We start from the raw sequence: 8,944 nt of genomic DNA on the forward strand, positions 1-8,944 counted from the left end.
GCAATGTTTAAATAAGTCTAGACATAATCAAACATTGCCAAATTAATAGAATAATTGTAAAATTTTGAAGGGGGCCCGATGATTTTTTTTTTTTTCTGCTGTGGGGGCACATTAAAACATTTGAAAACCACTGGCATAGAAGGATAAAATAACATTTCTTCCAAATATACGTAGTCCCCTGTGGACATACTTATTTTTTATCATGCTAATTAGGGGTTCATTCATCATTATGAAAAGTAATGGTGATAGCAGACATTCCAGCCTGATACCTATACTAATCTTAAGCAGTGGTTTAAAGCAACCATTATTCTAGTACAGTCTCTCAGATTATTGTATAATAGGGAGATCCATGCAATAATGTCAACACCTAGTCCTAACTTGTTTTAAACCACCAGTAAATAGGACCAATCGAGAGAATCACGCACTTTATGTGCATTAATAGCATTGCTACTGAGTGGAGATCTGGGTTAACTGGTTGCATTAGATAGAAAAAGGTGCACAATTTGTAGACCTACCAGGGTTGAAACCCAGTTGCTGAGAGGAAACCAGATGTATGGATATAGTCGATTGGCTGCAATCTTAACTGGGGTTTTCCAGATTAGGTAACAAGTTTGGCCTACATGAGACACAGTCTGTAAGTTCTTTATCAGGTTTTAATAGTACTGAGATAAAGGCTTCCCAAGGGTATGGGGTAAAGATCCAAACTTTCTTGCCGCACCAAACTCCTAAGGAAGGTCAGGAGACAATATTTCAGAGAATTCTTAATAGATTTCTGTGGTTAATCCAATGAAGCATGGCACTTTCTCGCCTGGGCGTGATTTGATAACTGACTTTATCTCCTCTATTGTCAATGTTTAATTTAAGAGGTCCCTTTGAGAGGCTTCCTTCCAAGCAAGGGTGGCTTCAGATAGGTAGTTTCAGAGCTATTCATCTTCACTAACCTCTTGTGCTGAATAAAGCTTAGTGCAGAGTTTGTGAATTGATTTAAGATTGATTATCTTAATTGTATTTCTTACTGGCCATCTAGGCATCAGCAAGCGAACGGGGGTCCTACTCAGTCTGTTTCCCTCTTGTTGTGTTGTTCCATGGGCTATTTCCCCAAAAGTGTAAATTCTCTTTCTGCTTCCTCTCGGAATTTTTTTAAAGTTGAGAACATTTATTTGCTGATTGCCACACCATGAGTAGTGGAGCAATCAAATTCTTGTTTCTTATGATCCTTCTCCAAAGTAGTTAGGGTTTCCATATTGATGAAGCAAAATAGTGTAAATAGAGTATTGCGATTGGTTATGTGCACAGAAGAAAAATGGCGTCCAGCAGTTGTGTACATATCTCCCTTGTCCAGAATGTACATCATGCACTGAGGGGTAGTGAGAGTATTTTCCATCCGTTTGGTATAAATGACACCAGACATCTACAAAGGAGTATGTCTTCATTATTCTCTTCACCATCAGCAAAGTGGTGGAAGGGGGTCTATGAATGGTTGTGGACCTAACTGCATACCCAGTATGCCTTTGATATTACCCGTCCCCAATATTATGCTGTGTGTCATTAAAGGGTGATGAAGCAGAAAATGAAGGTTTCGATTTATTAACGCTTAAACGTAGTGCTGAAATAATCATGTGTGACTTTAACCGAACTAATAAAGATTGTACGGGGACAAAATGTGCCCTCAGAGTAGTTTGCCATCATTTATACGCGTGCTTTATATAACGTGGTGTATTAGAATTGCACTAATCCGACATAATCATAAACGTGTGCTATGATTTGCTTATTTGAAATGTTTTAGCTTAGCATTACTTTAGCGGAGGCTTTGGCCTAGTTGCCTGGTCTCACGGTTTAGATGCTCGTATTTTTCCACTGTGCTAATAAACGTGTATTTTTGCTTGAAGCTGTACTTTTCCACAGAAACTGTTCACATGCTTATCTTAAAGTTAGTGCCAGCTTGGCATATTTTCTCTTTAATTCAAGGTCGACTTGCAGGTGCGGACAATGGAGGCTCTGAGAGTAAGCTAATTGGGAGACAATGTTGCGATTTGCGTACCCATCTCCAAGGATAATGTATGCTTAAGTAAAAGCTTGAGAACTGTCGTTTTTGATTGGTCAATTTGAAGCTAACCTATGAACCCTCCAATGGAGACCCTACAGGACTTGAACTGTTGTCTATAAAACCCAGGTGCACGAGAGGAATCTCTCTCTCTATCATCGGACATCCCGCCATTTTGACTTCGTAGCTATTATGGCCCACTTTGCTGCGACGCCATTTTGAAAGAGACTTTGATGCTTTCTCTAATCGAGAGAAAGAGACTTTAATGATTCTTGCCCTAGAGACTGTAACTTTGATTTGATCCCTTTGCATGAAGTAGTAATTTTACCTTGCCGCCGTGAGGCAATTGCCCTGTCCACCCTGCCCCTTTTGTCCCGTCCCATGCTGATCGAGAAACGGTACCCATGCTGACCGAAGAACGGTACCTGTGAGACGAAGGCTTCCTTGTATGCTGATCGTAATTGGTAAATATGAAAGGAAAATTGTAAAATTGCATTGTGTTTCTTTTAGGTAACCAACTGCTGATTTTGATAAGGGCCCTAGCTAGGAGTTTTCTAAATTAATGTTGCTAAATTGTTTTTGCATGAAGTCCCACATGCCGATGCTAATTTGAGGTTAGATGAGGATTCCATATGTCGCACGATGCAATTGGAGATCTTGTTATGCTGACTAAATGTATGCCATTAGTTCATTACAGATTATCGTATTAGTGATTTGCATTGCTATTATCGAATGCCTTGTGATTCAAATGCTACATAGATTACACTTGTTTCGACGTTATGGACAGCTATTAATGTTCATATATGTTTATCATTTGGTGTTGAGAAACATTTACATTGTGCTAGCTTTGTTAATATAGGGAAATAAATTCACTAACTTTGCAATAAACTGGTGTGGTTCTTCCTGACTGAAAGGTCAGGGCTCGCCGAAATGTATTCTGGATTAATTGTTAAGTGTTATGTTGTTCAAGGTGTTGCTTATGTTCGTTATTGATTATTGATTTTGATGAGACTGATCGATTAAGAGTACAGAGAGTTCCCACTAAGTCAAAAGATTCATCGGCCTAAAGAGCGTCCAAAACAGGTAAAATTATTAGTACGGTTCGCTCTATCAGTAGATGGTAGCAGAGGACGGTTTCGTCTTTTGGGACCCTGTACTATTAAAGTATATGGTGTCGAATTAACGGTTACGCATTTTGAGACCCCATTCGAAAAGTTGAATTAGATTTTCTTGGATAAAACAGATTGACAAGATGATGATGGGCTAGGTCCACCGCGACTTTCCCGGGATCTCGGAGCTTGCGAATGGAGAGAACGGAGGTGTGGAAACAGCGCTGGCGGTACTAGTGATGGTATGAGTGAAGTTAGGGTTTTGCGCTTGCACAGCTTATTGCCGCAGGGTGTGTGAAAAGGTTGCGAGGATTTTTCTTTTTGAGGATAGCGGAGGTGCGACTCCGAGTGTAGAGGTAGAGAAGTCGTCGAACTTCATAGAGATATCGGAGGTGCGGCTCCGAGTGTGAGAGTAGGGAAGTCGTCGAACTTCATATGCGTCTGGCGCTTTGTGCATAAAAAGGTCCACGTGGTTGTTGTTGTTGAGACGGGCCCTGCGAGGTCAAGAGACTCCGGAGTAGGTTGATCCATGTTGTGGTCTGGGCGGTTTAGTAGGTTGATCGGGCGTGGTCAACGAGTCGGTACGTGTGTTAGGGAGTGAAAGAAACTTCGACTTCGGGCTTTGACAAAGATTCTAAGTGCACTAGAACAGATCATTGACAAGTTGAGAGTAGGTCTGCGGGTCAGATTTGCTTGCGAATGTGGGGATTGAGAAAGACGGAATAGCGGCCAGAGGCTAGTGAAAGAGTCCCGAGGCTAGTGAAAGGTCCCTAAGGTCCTGAAGCGACTGTGTTACCCTTCCTGTAGTAAACCGACAGATCTGTTTTATTTTTGGTAGCTCGCAATATATGCAAGAAGTTGTTACGGGAGGAGGTGAGTGAAGGAAGACTAGCCGCGAGGCTTTGTCAGCCGCAGTGTGTGTGAGTGTGACGTCACTAAGAGCCGCGCTGGGATAGGTTGGTTGCAGAGAAGGGTCGCGCACGGATTGGACGCAGTCCGTGGGACTCGATTGGAAGAGGAAAGGCAGGTGAAGAGTATTCCGGGAATTAAAGTCACCTATTGATTACAAATCGTGTGGAATTAAAGTTACCTATTGATTATAAACTTTGTGAAATAGAAGACGAGAAAATGAAATTCCTTAAAGCATTTAGGAGCGCGATGAAGGGGGAGTCTTACATTAAAGCGAGCGTAGGAGAAGAGACGCCGCCCGAGGGTACACCAGCTTACATTGTAATGGAAGAGAAGGGGGTAGCTCTGTGTCTTTGGCTAAAGCAATGGCATAAGTTGACAGAGAAACATGGGAGCGTAGCGTTCCCAATATATGGGACTTTCAATATAAAGATTTTAGAGAATTTGAGATTCACGATGTACGACATGAAGGTGCCTCCAAGGCCAGCACAGTTTGAGGCTCTAGCAATTTGGGAACTAATGGCCAGACAGCAACAGCAGAAGAAGTTCGAGACCAGAATGAGGAAGGTAGAAAAGACACTAGCGGATGCTAGGTGGGATAATGCACAGAAGGTGTGGAGGTCAGATGTATTGCAGGGGATAAAATTGTTCCCAGCAATTACTAAGGAAGGAGAAGAGACAGGTAAGAAAGCTACCTGTAAGACGGACAGAAAGTGTTCCAAGGATAGAGAGGACGAGGAAAAGTTGAGAAGAGAAGAGGAGTTAGAGGATGAGGAGTTGATAATGCAATTGCTGAACGACCGTCCACCGCCTTATGCAGAGAATGGACAAGGTCCGAGTACCAGTTCTGCCCCTCCGGCACCGGCACAGAACAGTGAAACCCAGAGTTCAGGAGCGTCATCGGGACCAAAGGACCCGAGTTTATTGTTCACCCCGCAGATACCGCAGGTTAGGAGAATATATCCAGATGTGCCTGTGTTGAAACCAGCAGAAAGTTATCAGTCACAGATGCCAGGGTACTACAGTAGTGATAACGGTGCAGGAATGATTCTAGATCCAACAGTAAGGGGAGTACAGAATGGTTACAGCCCAACAATGGCACAAGCTGAATCAACTCAGTTTTTGATGCCTCAAAAGCAGATACAGGGAGGAAATGCACATGCTCAAATGACGGGGAGCCAGATGGGCATGCCGACTATGATGACCCATGGTGTGGGAATGAACATGCCACAGAACATGGGGAATGGACAGAACCCAGACGCGATATCCTTACCCATTACCGTAGGTCCAGCGGTACCTCTGTATAGTCAGCCTAATTCGGGTCTGAGCAGTCAGGGATCAATGCTGCAGAATGGGACCGAAAGAAGGTGCATAGAAAACACTCCGGGGATAACTCCGATAGCGACTCAGCCCAATGGGTCTGGATCCTTGATGGAGTTTAGTCCCATATGTGCTCAGTCAACACTGGTGAGGTCGAGCCCCCCACTGATAATACCTCTCACGTCGAACACTGAAAAGTTGCCACAACCATCAATGGCAGTCGATGTGAATGCTACACTGATGGGGGTAAATGCGCAACAGCTAACCCAGTGGTTCAACAGTCTAAATTCCACACAAAGTTCAGACAGTGGGAAAGGAGAAGATTACTTGAATAGGATGAGGCTGAACATGGAAGCACAAGAATTGGTGGAAGGGAATATGGGTGTGAACAGATTAGAGTCCTACACGGAAGAAGAGCTGAGGTATCTATGTCCAAAGATCACGAAAGAAGTGAACAAGGTACATAAAAGTTTGCAGGAAGTAGCGGACAGAAATGGGATTGACATAGGCAAGACGAAACACTTGGGCAGGAGCTATAGGTTGGACTTTGGGACCGCAGATTTTGAACACATGAGGTCAGCAGGCATGAAGGCACACCTTAGAGAATTATTGCAGAGTGCACAAGTGTGGAGATGCTTAGACAAGTGGGAAAGCAGGTGGGTAAAGAGGAAGGATAAGAGGAGGGACAGTGCTACAGAACACAATGAGAAAAGACCGCAGAGTAGTGATACAGTAACAATGTTACCAATGAGGGAGACAGCAGGAGGAAAATTGGTACATGTACCATGGCACAGAAGCGACATTCAGTCTTTTACGAATGATTTTCCCAAACTAAGAGAGAAGCCGATTGAATGGTATCAACAGACTGATAGGTTTGTGAAGCTTGCAAAGTGTCTCTGGGAAGACCTGAATACTCTCTTCGAGATTGTGGTTCCGGCAGATTTGTGGGAGGATTGCAAAAGAGCTGTAGGTTGGCCGACAAGTGAACCAGAGAGAGATAGAGAAACGGGTGCACCATCACCTATGGTGATGAGTTTGTACTATAAGGTGATTGAGCATTTGAAGACGAAGGTTGCCGCGAAAAATGTGGATTGGCAGAAAATTGACCGAACTGCCCAAGAGGTTAAAGAATCGATTCATAGTTACTATGAGAGGTTGTTGAAGGCGTTCAAGAATTACAGTGGCACGGAAACGATTGAGGCAAAGGACATGCTCCATTTTGTGTTCAGATTTGTGGAAGGGCTGAGACCAGAAATAAGCCAAATGATAAAGTCGCATTTGATTTGCTGGCAGTCGAAACCAATTGATGAGGTCTTGACTTATGCGAAATACTGTAGCGACGAAATTGAAGTAAAACAGAAAAGGCTGAAAGAGAAGGTGATGATGATGCAGCTTAAGGCAGCTCAAACAGGTGTGCAAGGTCTGCAAGGTTTGCAGGGTTTGCAAGGGATGCAAGGGTTCCCGCAGCAGGTACCGCAACAGCAGTTGCAGTTGCAGTTGCAGGGAAACATGGCGTTTCAGCCACAGGCCAGAGGCAGAGGCAGAGGAGGTTTTGTGAATAATGGTCCGGATTTGAACACTGTTGTGACGGGTGTGCAGGCAATGAAGAAGGTGATGCCGTGTCACGTGTGCGGAATCGTCGGTCATTGGAAACGCGAGTGCCCGATGGTGGTGCAGGAAGGTGCAGGTGTAGGTGCAGGTGTAGGTGCAGGTACAGGTGTAGGTGTTGGTCAGCAAAACAATGATGTCAATGCATTTCCGACAATGAGGGGACCGAAATTGAGAGGTCCAAACCCAAATTTTCAGACTGTAAATCAATTGCAGGGATTACAGCCTATGCAGCCGCAGCAGATGCAGATGCCTCGTATGCAGATGACGCAAATGCAGCCGATGCAACAGCAGTTACCTATGGTACCTAATCAGCAAATGCAGATACCCTTGGCACCAATGAGTCAGCAGCAAGTGATGGTTCCTCCGCAGGTAACGGGTCAGGTAAGGAGTACAAATGGCACCGTACAACAGTTCCCATTACACAGTGAGAGTGGAATAAACAACGTATGGGAGAGTGAAAGTTCAGGAGAAGAAGGAGACTGTGTGCTTGCGGCATCCTTGGAAGTTGATCAAAAGGGTCCATATGTGGAGGGAAGAGTCATGGGTCATCGTGTTTCATTCTTGGTTGACACAGGAGCCACACGTTCAACTGTTAAGAGCATTGAAGTACCAAATTTGCCACTCTCAGGGAGAACAGTTCAAGTAGTGGGAGTAGCAAACAGGTACCTGACGAACCCAATCACAGATCCAGTGCAAGTCAGCATTGGTAACTACCAAGGGACACATAGTTTTGTGGTATGTGACTCAAGCCCAATAGCACTGTTAGGGAGAGACCTATTGTGCAAATTGGGATGTTCGATTATGTGTTCGCACGATGGAATTAGAATTCAGACGAGCAGTGATGGGGAAGAAGAGGACAGTGTAGAAGGGGATGAGATGGAAACTGTCGATGAAGAATGTCCTCTGATTAACCTTTTTCCGATGATAACTGAAGAAGATATTCCAGCTGAATTACGGGAAACAGTCGGAAAGGAAGTGTGGGATATGACAGGAAAAGAGGCGGGATTGGTGAAAGGAGTGGAACCAGTGAAAGTGACCGTAAAACCCAATGTAACCTTTCCCCAGACCCCACAATACCACATGGCACAAGACACCCTCATGAAAGTCGCCCAACTCATTGACGAATTTGTAAAGCAGGGGGTACTGAAAGAGGTGTTAAGCAGTCCATGTAATTCACCAATAATGGGACTAATAAAGCCGAGTGGAAAGGTCCGACTCGTGCAGGATTTGAGGAAAATAAATGACATTATAATAAAGTGCTGCCCTGTTGTACCGAATCCAGCTGTGATAATGTTTCAAGTTCCTTGCGATGCTGAATGGTTTTCAGTCATCGATTTGTCACAAGCATTCTTTTCTGTGCCTCTTCATGAGGACAGCCAATTCCTCTTTTGTTTCAAATTCTTAGACAGAGTGTACAGTTGGTGTCGAATTCCTCAAGGGTTTTCTGAGTCACCGTCAATATTCAATCAGATTCTAAAGAAAGACCTGGAAGCATTAGAATTACCATTCGAGTCAACCCTAGTACAGTACATTGACGACTTACTGGTTGCATCAAAGACAGATAGTGGCTGCATAGCCGACACCATTGCTCTATTGAATCATTTGGGAAGGAATGGACATAAAGTGTCCCCTTCCAAATTACAGTTCTGCCAGAAGAAAGTGAAATACTTGGGTCACCAAATAGAGAAAGGGTCACGGAGAATAATGAAGGAAAGAATTACAAGTATACTCCAAATGAGTCCACCAAAGACAAGGAAGGAGGTGAGGAAGTTTTTGGGAATGGTGGGCTATTGTCGCCAGTGGATCCCCAACTTCTCGTCTCTAGCAAAGCCTCTACTGAAATTGACCCAGAAGGATGCCTTGGATGAAATTGAGCTGAAAGGAGATGAGATGGATGCTTTTGTTGAATTGAAAGAATGCATGTGTAGGGCTCCAGCTTTAGGTATGCCTG

The sequence above is a fragment of the Pleurodeles waltl genome, chromosome 4_2, assembly GCF_031143425.1.
Source record: "Pleurodeles waltl isolate 20211129_DDA chromosome 4_2, aPleWal1.hap1.20221129, whole genome shotgun sequence".
Classification (NCBI taxonomy): domain Eukaryota; kingdom Metazoa; phylum Chordata; class Amphibia; order Caudata; family Salamandridae; genus Pleurodeles; species Pleurodeles waltl.